Genomic DNA, 15,592 nt, shown 5'->3' with positions numbered 1-15,592 from the left:
AGTATGCTCTTGAGGTTTAAAGATTAAGCTTTTATTTAAATATATATTCCTCTAATGTTGTACATCTGGTTTTGTTTAAACTCGTTTCAGAAATTCTTTGTTTTCTGGGTCCTTTACTGCTGGTCCCTCTAAACTCAGGCTGGGGATGTTACCAGCAGCTCTAGCTGAGCCAATGTCCTTTCCAAGAGCAGATTTTTCCAGTTTCACCCTCCTGAGAACTCATGGGGTGGATCAATGTACACAAAGGTTTTGCAGAGGAGCATCTTACAGCCACCTTTGTTTTATACTCTGAAAGTCCAGAAAATAGTAAAAACGCCTCTGAAAGGCAATAAATACCTGAATGTCTTACCATTTCTGGGAGCCCTTAGTGCTTCTTGAGCCCTTTGATATTTGGGTCAGTGTCCTTCAAGAAACAGCATGTAGCTCTGGCCCACCAATCTTCTGGTTCTAGAAAGAGTTTTTTTTTCCATTTTGGAATGCTGTCTGTGCCTTCTGCAGTAGGATCTTGTCTCTTTATGTCTTTCAGTTTTGGAGTTTTCTGTTCTTTTCTCTTGAAATAGAAATGTTGTATGAAACCCCAAGAGCTCTAAAAACAGTGTTGATGGTCCTTGATGCCTTGAGTTACAGCTGAGATAATTCCTCTGCTGTGAAATGGTCATTAATCAGCCCTGAAAGTTAAGGTTAATAGAAGAAGTCTTTAGAATTCAAACAGAATTTGTGCAGACATAGGCAGGTCCCCCAGGCCTTGTGTGTGTATGTACACACAAACACATATGTATGTACTCACAGATGTTGACATCTATACAATATGCAAACACCAATGAAAAAAGTATATATGCTGCATTCCAGCAAGAAAAGTATGAATCAATATAGAAAGTTATATCTGAAAAAATTGAGTTACCACAGAAGAGACCATATTCCTAGTCCTGCCCACCAGAACTGTGTAACCCGGACTCTATATAAGAATTTAAAGGGTGTAAAATAGCAACATTGTTTTAGCTTTTGGTTTTCTGGGAACTTTTCTCTTCTAGAGTTTCTCAGCTTGAGAAAGTGACAAACTACACAGTGGATTCCTGTACCTTGTTCAGCCATGCAAATGACATCTAGTTTTCTCATGCCCATTTTGAAATACAGTTCCCATCCTACTTAACCATGTCCTAGTCTGAGACAATGCAGTATTGAGAAACACTTCAAGCTACAATAGCAGCAATGCAGATCTTTTGTTTTATCATTAAGTGTAATGAATCCCTGAGGACTCAAGAGAACTCCACAGAAGCCTGATGTATGCAAAAAGAGGCTGGTTATGGTAAACAAGGTTAGAGGTATGTGAATAGTCAACATGCACATTCACACAATGAGTAGACAAACGCCCAGTATGATGGGAATTTTGGTGAGGGAACACTCCTTCTTGCCTGTAATAGAGATAAAGGAATAACACCCATCACCATTTACGAGATCTAAGGTGGAGGAATGTAAAAATACCAATGCTCCATCCATTTGAGGCTGCATATGGACCCTGACTGAGCTACAGCAGAGACTAGTTTTTCACCCTTAGCATGAGATATCACCAACTAAAAGTCAAGTGCATTGGACCAAGTAGATGTTTCTTGTTGCTCCCTGCTCCTGTGAAAAGTTCCTTTGCAGAAGGGAATAAGCATGTCCTAACAGTGAGAGCTGGCTGGCATGAGAGCTGGGGACAAGCCTTGATCCAGAGCTCTGCAAAGAAAAAGCAGCAAAGGGGGGTGGCATTCCACAAAGCTCTCAAAACAAGCACAGAAATCCCAGTAACAGGACCAAGGTGGCCACATTCAGGCAACCAGACCAAGTATGGGAGCAAAAACAGGTCCAGCCATAGCTTTGACATGTCCTTTTTGAGGACAGCAGGCTTGAATCTTCTGCATTGACATCTGCAGTGAATATGTTCTTTCTAAATGTCTGCAGTTCAAAACCAAAACTAGTCTCCAAGATGTCAGTGTTCATCTTCCGTGAGAGGTGCATCAGTCAGGTTGTCAATTAAAAGCATTCACTGAAGGTGAGCTGTGGATAAATTAATCTAATTGGAAAGCTCCATAGGTCAACAGCTTCCAGTCAGGGATGAGGGAATGTCACAGCACATTGCCTGTGATTGCACATGATGGTAATACTATCTGCAGTCACCTGGAGGCAACATCCCTGGATATGTTAATGACACCTTTGCCTACAGCCTGCACGGTGCTGTGGTTCAGCATGTCTAAGCTGAAGGTTTGTTTCTGTACTGACCACAGATCTTGTGCTACTGAAATGCCCACATGAGCATCCTGGGTGGCTCTCTGTGCTTGTGAAGCATTTCCTCATATACCAGAAAAACAATTGTCACACACCCAGAAGGATATGAAAATGGGTCATTCTTCAGACAGTACTATATGGAACCAAGATTACAACCAGAGAAGATGCAGTCTGACACAGGACATGACCAAGATACAAATTGCAGCAGATCCTCACAGAAGTCAGCAGGATTTGGCAGCAGTTGGCTAAACCTCCAGGCACTAGTGGGTCCTGCATGCTCTGCAGTCTGGTCCAAAAGCACCATAGAGTGTGAGCTGCTCCAAGGGCCACAGAGCCTGAAGAGGTGGGCTCTGAGCCTTCACAGTGAAGTCCTGCCCTCTGAAGCAGAGGTGGCCCAAGATGACTGAAAATCAGTTTATTGGCCAAGTATTCAAATAAGAAGTAATGAAGATTTTCTGTCACTTCTGAAAAGCAGCAAAGGTGGAAAAATCTCAGGTCAGAAGCAGCACAGTTTAGGCACAATTGCTTGCAGTGACACTTGAAGGTAGAACCAATTCTTTCAGCCATGGCCAAGATAAGATGACAGTCCATATCAAACACAGATGAATTTGGGGAAACATTCATCTTTGGCCAGCTGTGTTCACAGGACAGAATTTGAAACTACAGGAAACACAAAAAGACAGAATAACACACATGATGTGGGAGAAGCAAATCTTCACCAAACCTACCTCGGAACTTCAGGAGAAGAGATGAAGAAATCCAGATGCGCAGAAATACTCAGCTGGACACATCCCTCAGATGATGTTTTGTTGCTTAATGTAATGTTTAAAACATTCTATTACTTGCTGATGTTCTTTAACCAATCAGTTCACATCTGTTTGGTTTTTTTGTAAAACTACTTCATATTTATCCTCCTAGAGACTTTCTAAGCAGCAGTAGATATTTTCAGAGATGCAAAAGGAATTCTGGATTTGTTTGGTTGGGTTTAATTTTTTTCAAGATGAAGAAGAATTTGAGACAAAAACCAGTTAACATTTACTCATCAAGGCCCTTCTTTTATAATACAAATACCAGACATGAATATGGAAAAATAATGATGGTTTCTGTCATGAAGTGAGAGGTACCTTTTATCCACAAAACATTTCAAAACAATTACAATCAAGTAAGGAAAAAAATCCTTGAATGGGAGACAACCGGTTTGTCACAATTCAGACAAATATTTGTTATGCAAAAGCAACTCCTATTTTAAAAGGCAGTGCAGGATATTTGGGAATGTTCTCAAAAGCTCTCTTCCCATCTCTGCAGAAATATAAAATTACATTTTTTTGACCATTTGCATCACAGCAATGGGTCAAGCATTCTGAAGGCACCATGGCTGGGTGCAGGAGCTGCTTCTGCCAAAAATTGTAGACATTTTACGTCATGCACATTCTGGTGTTTCCCGTTACTGTTTTCTTTCAGTTTAGGGATAATCCAAGATGTATGTGTCTTGCCATTTAAAACTAAGAGAAAAACCACAGTATTTTCCATGTAAGCCAAAATCTTTCATATGTGCCAACTGCCAAAGCAGACAAAAGAGCTTTGATCATAGTCAGACACCATAACTAGCTACTTGTTTTAATTACAGAAAGTTTTAGCTATTATTACATGACAGGCTGGCACATTCAGCTCATGACATAATTTTGTGAAAGCATTTCATTTCTCTCAGCACAACTCCAGCCCTAGGCTATTCCACTCACAGCAGAAGCATCAGTTTGAACGAAGTCAGGGAGAGATATTAAAGACCAAGACCTACAAAACCCAACCACACACCAATCCCATCCCAGCTGGGTTGGGAGAACATCATTCTCAGTGCTCCAGCCAGGGCAGAGCTGTCAACTGCCTACAGATTGTGGGGTTTTTTGTTCTTTTTCAGGACGAAACAATTCTAAATCTCTGTTTTTTTGGGATATAATGCCTATTGCTTTCACTTGATGTTGTCCTTCTATTTATAGTATGTTAGCTGTTTTAAGTGGCTGATGAGCTAACCTCCAAAATACTGGGTGTTTTCGTGCCTGAATCACTGTCAGACCACCAAAAAAATCCCAGAAACCAGTCACGGCACAGGTCAACCCAAACATTTTTATAGGTATTCCTGGGCTAGTACATATTTTAATCTCTCTTAGCAATACTTGAATTTTTTGGCAAAGCTTTCTGTGAATAAACTCACAAGAACACTGATGAAGAGCAAATCAAAGGGGCTGTGATGGTCCTAAAAAAGGCTCTGTGATTTCTATTTGAACAAATGCTTATGAAGACTCATCCTTCTCGGAGCTCTGAAGCTCTAATCCTCATCTATTCAGCCCACTGGAGAAAAATACCAAATCACATCCTCTATCACTGCATCTAATTTCAAATGAAATAAAATAAGCGTAGTAAAGAGAACAAACACAAATAATTAGTGGCAACAATAACATAGGAACTGGTTTGAAAGAATATCTTTCCTCTGGAAAACACTGGAAAGCAGTGTCAGAGTTTAATTTCAGAGATTTCTGTTTAATGTCAGAGATTAATTTAACAGCCATTAAAACATCTTATTAACTCAAGTGCTAATTGAGTGCTTGGCAGGAATAACAGAACACTGCCAACCATACACATAAAAATGGCTAGAATTTGAAGAAATTCTGTGGTTTAACATTTTATTACTTTTATAACTTGCTAATATAGGTTTAGCTGGCTTAAGTGGCCTTACCTACCTCTTTTGTACCTGTTTTGAAGATGCCATGTCCTGATGACATGAAGTCTCAAATGCCCTTAGGAAAAGTTAAGCCCATTTACAGTCCTTTTGGCTGAAATCTTCCAGACTGAGCTGAAACTTTGCAGTAATGACAGAGTTTGCAGGCAGAAGGGTGCAAACTGCTGAGCTTTGGGAATTCTCAGTGCCATGACTGCTGACATGAAGGGCATGAGAGAGGCAAGGTATGCACTGAGGGAACAACTGCCCCACTGTTCCAGTAAAGGACCCATGACCTTGCTTGACCACCACCCTCCCAGGACTGGTATTTGAGTTCCAGAATACCTGAAATTTTTTTATTGTACCTGAATATCTGCAGTCTGTAGGGAGAAGTTGGACCAACAATGTTCCTTCCTCTGTATTTGACCCCCATGAATGATAGTTTGTGGCTGACACATGCTGCTTCCTGGGTACTCTCATCCCTTGCACCCATAGCTTGTGAAGGCATCCTACCATGACTCTAGACCAAGAGAGAATAGCCACAGATTGCTGTATTTTGCTTTTGCAGAAGCACAGAGATCACCTCCACCCATTCCTCCACCAGCACTCACAGTAGGAGGAAAGCAGCTAGTTTTTCCTGACCAAGCAAAGCCAAGGCACCATACAGCCTGAATTTTGCTTGAGACGTCAAGGAAAGTATATCCCACCACTGGAAGTGTTACAGGGACACTCAGACCCCTCCCCTTGACGTCTGCAAATGGAGGTGGGTGGTAAGGACTTCACTCCTTTAGGGCAAACCCCAGATTCAAGTCACATCATCTAAACTGAACACAGACAGGAGATAAGTTAAGCTCAGCCCACCCTAAACACACAACAGATACTTTAAGACCACGCAAGATCAAACAATACAGCTGAAAATTTAGGGTAATGAAGTTTGTCAGGTTTAAAAACACCTCAAGTTCTTTTCCAGTCCTCAGCAGGACACACCCCTCACAATTTGTGTTCAGATACACAGAAAGCAATGGAAGAAGCCCGGATTTGTGGGCAGGCCACTGGCTGACCCAAGCTCCCGACTTGTGTGTGGCTGCAGCACGTGGTCCCATGTGCTGGGAGGCTTTGTTGTGGTTGCTGTACCTGTGGTGAATGTGGCTTCCTCCAGCTCAGCAGCTGCAGCAATGGTGGTCTCACACACAGCTGCCTTGAGCCTGCAGTCAGGAGCCCCTGAAAGGTTATTTAGCTCAAGCTTAAAAGCTGCTTAATAGCCCTTGAGGAAGCTCCAGCAAAGCATGAGCCAAGCAAGAGTGACCAGGGCAGGAGTGTACCTGGGACAATGTTCAGGCTTGCACAGGTACCCAGTACAGGTTATAAAGAGCTTCAAATTGTCTAATCCACTAGGAATTGTGTTCAGCAGAGGGAGGGAGGTTTTGCTGCATGTCATGTCTCCCAGCCACCTAGAAATGACCAGCCACCAAACAACTAGTGCTTATTAATAAACTTGCTTGAGGAAATTGGCTGGAGTCTTACTTTTCATTGTGCTGAATGAATGGAGCTAAATATAATCCAGAGCTCATTTTGCTGGGTAACAATGCAAGAGAAACTTCCTGTTCTAGCAGAAATCCCTGAGTTTAAAAGTAGAAGCTTCTCTAGGCTGGATAAAATTCTTCAAATCTCAAGAAACACTGAGGTCACTCTCTAAATTCCTCTGTCCTCCCAAATACAGATATTATTTTAATACTCTGTGTGAGGAGTAATGTAGTGCCTCTCATAGAACCCAAGCACAAGTTGTTTTAATCAATGAGCTCTCAGATACTAAGGTACTTCTTGGCTTAAGACCCAAATTCAATAATTATTTTTTCAGCTGAACTGGAATAAAGACATTATTTAAACATGTATCTGTCATCTCACACTGCCTGCGGCTGGCTGTTGGATATCTATTTCTCAGCAGCACTGTGGCAGCTCCTTATGTAAAAGGAAAAAAACATAACCATTTCCTCACATGACTTCATCTTGGGATTATGCCTCCTTACTCCTGCTTCCCTGGAGCATCCTGTCAGGAGGTGGTTTCAGGTGCTAACAGAGCCCATGGTGGGCGTGCAAGTGCACACTGGTCTTTGCAAACACGCCTGTTTGTGTGGCAAATGTGCAAAACAAAGGGCTTCAGCTTTTGATTTTTGTGCTCAGTTAAAAATGAATCACAGGTTGGTTGGGCTGCAGGAGAGAGAGGATCACTGAAGAACTGGGAGCTCAGCAGTGGCACCACTGCCAGGGCTGGGATTCTGGAGACTGAGCCATGTAAAAATACTTTAATCCTGTCAGGCTCCTCTCCTTCATTTTGCCATTGGTTATGTTACAGATCCATCAACTTTCTGATGAGTTTTCCAGGATCAGTTTTGATCCCACAGTGCTGCCAGTGTGAGCAGCCTCCTTGCAAAGACTTGTTCTCTAGGAGAACCAAGACCTGATCTATGAGTTCTTTTTTAAGCTCTGCAGGTGCAAAATCTGGTCTTCTCCCTTTGTGGTAGTGTCATGCATAAAATGGACCCGAACTCAGTATTGCCAATAAATACTGACTGTTCTCCTTCTGTGTGTGTAGCTGCAAGATGGTGTTGGACTGCATTCAAGCCCCATGGGACTGTGGTGATTCCCTTAGAGAAGAAGGTCAAGGTGGTCAGGTGAACCACAGTTTTTATGGGTGGGGTATTGAACACCTAATGGGTGATAGAAGTTTTAGGAGGCTTTAAAGCCAGAATTAGATTTGGTGAGGCCCCTGGGCAGAGCCAGCTTGGTCCATTTACTTCACACAGCTGGGATCAAGGCACTTGGTGAAGAGGTACAAACAAAGAGGAGGCAGAAACTGGTGGGGTGAAAACAGAGATGTGTTAGAGGTGCAGAAGGCCGTGATCTCAGGGCAGGAGTGAAAGGAGGTGTGAAAAAAGAGACACACTTGGTACCTGATAGGGACCTGCTGATGATCTCTTGGACGTCTTCTGTACAGGAAGGTTCCTGGGAGGCTCCTGAGAGACCATGGGCTTGCTGTGGTCCTGTGCCATATCTGTAGGGCTTGCAAAAGACAAGTAGTTGGGTCTGCAAGATTTAAGTACGACTGCAACAACCTATTTGCTAATCCTCTGCTTCTGGAGGGCTGCAGGTGTATACAGATAAGAGACAGATCACCTTACCCTCCACCAGCGAGATCTGGGGCATAGCTCATCTTTTCAAGGCTGGGTGACAGCCACACTGCTGTGCAGCACATCACTTAGGGGAGAAAACACCCTGGGTAAGCTTCAACCCAAGGCAGCAGCAGCAGCTGCAAACTACTGCCTTGAGCATAATTCCACCTGAGCTGAAGCTGCTAGAGAAAGTCAGCATTATCAGTTTCAGTTGCTCTTGCAACTCTGGCGAGTTTTATAATTAGGAGCAGCCTTCAAAATCTGTATGTATGCTCTTTGTATCACCTGTCCACCAAGTGGCCTTTCAGCCTCGAGCAGCACCATGCAGCACTTTACCACACTGTCTGACTATGGTTCTCCACAGGGGGCTTTCCCCACTGTGGGTCTACCTCTACCTGCTGGATGATGAGCACATAATCTGCAGCTTGGGCTGTCCCCTTGGACAAAACCTGAGATGCTTTGGGACAGCCACAGTCCCTTGGTGTGAGGACAGCTTGAGAAAGGGCTTGAGAAAGACAGGGCACAGTGCTGTCCTTGAGTAACTGAGATGGCTTTTGTACCTCAGTCAGGCCCTGCAGAACCCCCTGAGCTGTGGGGAGTGGCTGGAGGATGCAGGAGCAGATTTTGTGCTCTCACCCTGTGCTTTGATGCTTGTGCCTAATGAGTTAATCAGCTGTTTGTTGTCGCGCCTGAAATATAAATAACAAACAAGCAGAGGATGAACTGGTAAAATAACAACAAACAACCAGAGGAAGAACTGAAAAGAGAAAAACATTTTCTGGCATGTGCTCCTTTGACTGCAACATCAAAGATCATATTAAGATTTTTGTAGAAGGTATTTCTCTGGGTTTCTTAGCTCCAAAATTATCAGGAGTGGCAAAATCCATTTGCAGGAAGACCTTCTGGGGAGGCGGATGCTGCTGAAAGGGCAGAGATGTTTAATATTTCACGAAGGGCATGCACAGACTAACGCACAGTTCTCAAAACATCCTCATTAAAATGCTTTAATTAACATTGGTTCAAACACTAGCAGACTTGGAGATTCACATGTCTGAGATACATTGGGGGTGTTGTGCACGGCTCAGGTCCCAGTGGGAACATCCTTTCCCTCTGCCAGAGGAAGGGATGCATCTTGACCCCCCTCACAATCTCCTTTTATCACCATGTTGAGTTTCCTCATCTCAAAGGGCCAATAAATATTTTTTACCTGACCACATGCCGGCCAAGTAACCATTCATGCAAGAGCAAACGAAGTCAACAGTGTAAAGGGAGCAGCAGAGATGATCCTTTCCCTTTCAAAGGCTGTAGTTTCAGTTCCCCAATGTCATTAATCTCATTAACCAACTACCTGGCATCTGGACTAGGCACCTCTCTCCTCCCACACAGGCACAGGGAGTGCTTCCCAGCCTTGGCCACCTTGTCTGTATTTTGGAGAAAGCACAAGAAGAGGGCTTCAGACCAAGCCAGACAACAGAAAAGCAGGGGCACAACCCCATTTATATGAAGTCTTTTTTAAAATGGAAAAAAGATGCTTCTTTTCTTACCCAGAAGAGACAGAGTGCCTTACACTTTTAGAAAAACTGAGTTAATTCATGAAAAAAGAGATGTAGGGAAAGTGGGGGGGGTGGAAAAATATCCCCAGTGCTTATTGTTCCTTGGGCCAGGAAGGGATTTGGAGCTCTCCAGGGCAGTGTCCTGCTTCAGAGATATGTGATGCAAGACCTGAATATCCTCAGTGACCTGGTGCTGGTTACCCCATCCCCATCATGGGCACTCACTTCCATGCAGGAACTCCAGCCTGCCTTGACATCTGCAGCTGCACAGACCACAGGGAAAGGTCAGGGACTAAAAGGGCTAGCAAGACCAACCAATTTCCTGATGGCAGCAGCCCATGAGGAAGTGCCCTTTGCTGCCAGCCACTTTATCTGTGCAGAGATAAGAGGAAGGGGCTGCTCTCTGGGTGGACTGCTGCCCTTCCCAAGCACTGCTGCCACCCTACAGCAAAGCCACTGAGAAGCTAGGTGCCAGCTCATTCTGCACAGCCTTTTACAGTGATTATTAACCAGGCTGGAGTCACACTCCCAGCAAGTTCCTTTGGTCAGCACTGACATGGCAGCAAGCCATGGTGAGTCAGGTTTGCTGAGTGAGTGCCTGAAGGACTCCATCCTTGCACATGGATTGGTGGAAGATGCCATCCCTGCACATGGTTCTGCTGGAGGATGCTATCCCAGCATGCAAAGCAGCTTGCACTTCAACCTACAATAGATATGAATTTCCACTCCAGAGAAAATACATTTTAATTATGCAAACTCTATGCACATTTTTAAAACATAGGGAAAGAAAAAAACAGGACCCTGCTCTTATCTTTTTGTGAAATCATTATTCATTTGAAACACATGGAAAATTAACCACATTATCATGCAAATTTAAGTGAATTGAGCTGGCTGAATTAAAGAGACTTCACCTACCTAACCATAAAAATTGCAGCACGGAGCTGTCGCAACGAAGCTCTGAGCACTATTTTTAGTGCTGCGCTGTAAGAGAGGGCCTGTGGGAGGGCATCTTCCAAAGGAATGCAGACAGTATCTTTTAGGAGGAATTAATCCTTAGGAAACCATTACTAGCTCTCACGAATGGCCGAGGGATATTTTTCTGGCTGTGCTGGAGTTTATACACAGAAAGCCACATGCACTGAAGAAATATCATGACTCATTAAATTTAAGGAACAATTTACTGAAGCCATATTTTCAAGTGCTCCTCCCTCTGCTCCTGGTCCCTTGGCTCGCTGTCCTCCAGGCACACCAGCCCTTTACTGGTGAAAAGAACTAAGTTTTTAAAAGTTTTTAAAAATTCTTATTTACTGCCTCTGAATGAAAGCTGTTTAGCTTTTTCAGAATTACAGTTCTACAAAGTGCTCATGCCATACTTTCATTCACCTGAAAAATACCCAGCTACTGAGATCAACTTCTTTCCATTTCCTGTGGTTTTACAGCATTGTATCTTTGACTGTCAGGTCTCAGGTACCAGTGCTTGAAGAGGACATGCACAAATATTTCCCATCATCAAAAAAGAACGATGAAGATCCAAAACAGACCTTGAATATATTTTTGTTCTTGTTTGGTTTTTTGCTGTTGATTTTTTCTTTTGTTTTTGTTTTGTTTTTTGTTTGTTTGGTTTTGGGTTTGTTTTGGTTTTTTTGCCTATCCACACATTAACTTTTATTTCTGTAAGAGTACAGCTCATGTTTAGGAAGTACCTCGGTTCTTGTTCAGTTGCAGCCTTGGGGTACCCCTTCCTGGTCATCCTTGCAGGATCCTGACAGGTATTTCTGGCACACTGGCACTGCAGAATCACAGGGACACAATTCGGTGGCTGATTGCAGATGCTGTGTTAATGAGCATTGTCTTTAGACATTCACCAATACCTAAACCTGCTATCTTTCCCCCAAATACCTTTAAAGATATAAACTGAGAATAGGCCTGTCTAAGATGAAATGTTAACACATCTGAAGAATCAAAATCATTAAATGAGTCACCTAAACTCACATTTTACTGGTAAAAAATACTTAGCAGCATCATCTTTGAAAAAAGTCACAAATTCCGTATAAATGGACATTTTGAAATGAAGTTTTGCAGGTGTTTTTAGATACACCACCCTCTCTTCCTCCCTTGCATATCTTGCCTCAAAACAATTTGACCCCAAACACAGTATTCAGCAATCTTTAGATGAAGGGGAATCCAGGAGTTCCCATCTCCCTGAAAGTCACTGGGACTTTGGTTGCCCAGGTGACTTCAGCAAATAGGACTTCAAAGCTTTTCAAAATAGTAGACCTGAAAAAAATATATAAAGGTTGTAACTAGCCTAGGATTTTCAAATACCTAAATACTTTTTTTTTATGGAGACATTTGCACTTTACCAGCCTTATCAATGCTTCAAGCAAGCAGTGGTGGTTGGCTCGGCTGCCCATCCCTAACACCAGCCCTTCCTTCTAATTTTGCTTCCTGCTTGTTGAAACTTGTTTTTGATTGCACATCCATGGGGAAAAGATTTACATTCTCCTACATGTCTGCAAAATGCCTGCCACAATGTCTGAGCCCTCTAGATGCAATAATAATAATAAAAATAATAATAACAATGAGTGTGATTCCCAGTGTGATTCTCAGTGAGGCAGCTGAGAGCCTGACCACCAGCAGGTTTGTAGTCTGACATCAAATTACCAGCAAAGGAGAGGGTGGAGAAAGGCCAGCTATAGCAGAGGAAGAGGGAAAATCTCCTGGGAGAAAACCAGAGTGCTTTACAAGGTGGAGTTGCTCTGCTCACCTGTGCTGAATGAAGATGCTGTGACTAAACACTTTCAAGGTATCGCTCCAGAGAAATCCCTTTGTTTCTGTTGGGAAAGTTTATCTGGGTGGATTTGAGGTCCTTTTCTGCTGCTTTGGGAATTCCTCAGGCTGGCACAGACCACAGAACATCACTAAACATCAGCAGAAATGAAGAAGCAGCAAATGAACAGGGATTGCCATGCCATCAGGGAATGCATCAGGCTGCAGCAAGAGCAGGTACAGGAAATCTGCTGAGTCCCAAAGCCCTCTGATTTATTGCCACGGTGCAAACCATCTGCCCAGCACATGGTCAGTCAACCTGACACCTCTAAGAAATCCCACCTGGAAACCCAGCAGGCTGAGACATAGGGAGAAAGGGACAACTTGGGTCATAAATACAGCTCTGTGTTTCTGCAGGGAACTGAGCTACATATTTCACTCAGAATGAGTGAGTGGGTGAGCTGGTGAGGGATATGGGTGGGGGGGTGGTTGTTTTATGGGAAAAAATATGCAATTTTGGAATTTGTTGTCTACTTCGAAGAAGGTAATAAATTTGTCATGGATTGCAATTCCAAAATTGCTTCACGTCAGGTAGATCAAAGTGTTTGGCGTCAATGAAATCTGATGTTGGCCTTTAAAAATTGTATATTATCTCTTTTATAAAACTGAAAGGCATTGAACAAAAACATTCCAAAATATAAAAAAATCCGGAGCAACTTGAGTTTATTTAAATTTTGTCCAATTCAAAGCATTTCTTCAAGAGAATTCTTTTCCCAGCACATCAGCATTTCCAAGCAGAAAAAAAACTGGTCCCAGTGTTTCCCATTCCTGGTGTTGTTCTTGCGCCTTTGCTCAAAAACCGCTACAATTTTTGAAGCCAGAGATGGTGGCTTGTACTAGCAGCAGCTTTGGGGAACAGTCCCCATGTACTGATGTGAGCCCTGGCTGGGACATGCTGGGATTGCCTGGGATACCCAGAGCAGACACCCAAGCATTCCCCCAGAGCCTTGTCAGCCAAGCACACGTGGCCAGCTGGTTTCTGTCACCACAGGCAGAGCTGGAGGGCACCGCACACGCGGCTGCCTCTGCACACAACAGCACCCTGCCAGGCATTTTCTTGTCTCAACAAATTACCCTGAAGTGCCCTAAAATATTCAGTTTGCTGGAAGGAATTGGAGAAACATGAAGACAAAAGATGTGTTTTGCTGAGCTGACCAGAAAACTCTTCCTGCAAACAGTTAGGGCATGATGTAGCACGGCAGCAGAAGGTGAGAAGGAGATGAAGGCACAACAAAGCAAATGTTTTGCAGTGACATTTGTCCTGGAGTGTAAATTAGGAGCTGTAAGGGCTTGGTGATACTCCAGCACACACCAACAGCAGGGTCTGTGTGTGCATCAGGAGCCAGAGGTGACAGCCCAGCCTGCTGGACCAGCTGCTGAGGCAATGCTAAAGGTAGTCTAAAAATAAAGCACTTATCAGGGTGAGAAGAGCTGAGTATTTCATCACTCTGCCTCGATTGATGACTAGCAAAACATGAGCAAGGAGGTTTCTGTTTTGTTAGGAGCTGTTTTCTGATTCACGGTTTGCTGGGCTTGGGCAAATACCTTCCATTGACTCAAGCCTTGTGAGAATGCTGTGAGAGCACTGGGCTGCACCATCCCCCACCCGCTGGCATCTCTGCAAAACACAGCATTTTTACAGAAAAAAAACCACAAAAAAAATCAAACACATGGCTGGCCCAAAACCTGTAAGGAGCAACAGGTTTGGTGCTCAGCTCCTCTTCTGCCCTCCTCTACTACATGGAAAGGCAAGCAAACCTTTCCTTGTCGTAGGAAAAAAACTTTACCCCACCTGAGTGACTTGACAAACTCTGCCTACATTTGTTATTTAAGGGACATTTCACGGAGCACACGGGTGGGTTTGGTTCTTTGGTTCCACGGGAGACAGGCAGGGAAAGGGCAGGGAGAGGAGCCTGGCAGGGCAGTGCTGGTGGCACTGCTGGACCCACGGCGCCGGGCCGCACGGGGAGCTGCACGGGGCAGCCTCACACCCTTGTCCACACACTGGGACAACCTTTGCACACCTGTGGCATGCAGCATCAGCCGGTCCCGCAGCACGGACCCTCCGCTGCTCTCCCGGAGCCGGCTAAGGAAAGCTCTCCAGGCACAGGGGTGGCACAGGCACGGTGACAGCTCAGCACCGGGAGCTCTCGCCGTGGGAAAGGCTTTGATCTGACCGCATCTCCCGGGGCGCCTGCCGGACTCCGCTCCACCGGGTACCTGCTCTGTAAACACCGGCGCCGGCGCACGCAGAAGCCACATCCTGCCATCCCTTGAGCAATCTGCAGGGCCAGCTCCTGCTCGGCCGCAGCGCACGGGGTTGCGACACGCGGGGAGCGACACGTCCGTGTGGAGCAACGCGGGGCCGGTTCCCGTCGGGCGCGGCCCCGGCTCCATCCACCCGCACGCACCCGGGCTTTGTTTTTCTAGTGACCAATGCAGACTACGTGCATCGGGAGATGGTTTCTGCAAGTAATTCTTCTCTCCGCAGGAACATATATCTGACTTGATAATTCATGCATGCCTGGGAAGTTGAATCCAGTCCCGCTGGAGTAGCAAGCTTGGGGGGAGTTTATTTATTTAAGAGTGCATGCAGTAGCATGGAAAAAAAAAATAAAATCTATCAGAAAGTCTTAATCCTAAACCAGTTTTGCTTTTCTTAAAATATTGTCTAGGTAAACTGCTTTTAAAATGTGGCTTCTATGTAGCCTCAGCCTTAGTATTGCAATCCCCACAGAACAGTGTTATAGCATAATTAAAACATTTACAAAACGAAGATAATCTATGGCTGATCCAAGTTTCTATGGAAATTTGGAGGCTGTGCTGTATGCAGCTGTTCCCAACTAATGCAAAGGTTGGCTGTAACTTTACTTCTGAGCCCGTTTGTAACTTGGGGGATAATTTATCTGTTCTGTTTACACAGTTCTCAGTTTGCACAGCCCTAGAGTGCAACATTTCTATGATTCTCAAGCAAAAGGGTGCTTTATCCTCCTCCCGGCTCAGCCTGAGCAATTAGTGTTCTTAGGTTTAAGGAGGCACCTCTGCTGAAAGTGTGGGTGCTT

This window comes from Oenanthe melanoleuca, chromosome 4 (genome assembly GCF_029582105.1).
Source record: "Oenanthe melanoleuca isolate GR-GAL-2019-014 chromosome 4, OMel1.0, whole genome shotgun sequence".
NCBI classification, from domain to species: domain Eukaryota; kingdom Metazoa; phylum Chordata; class Aves; order Passeriformes; family Muscicapidae; genus Oenanthe; species Oenanthe melanoleuca.
This window is presented reverse-complemented; position numbering follows the sequence as displayed.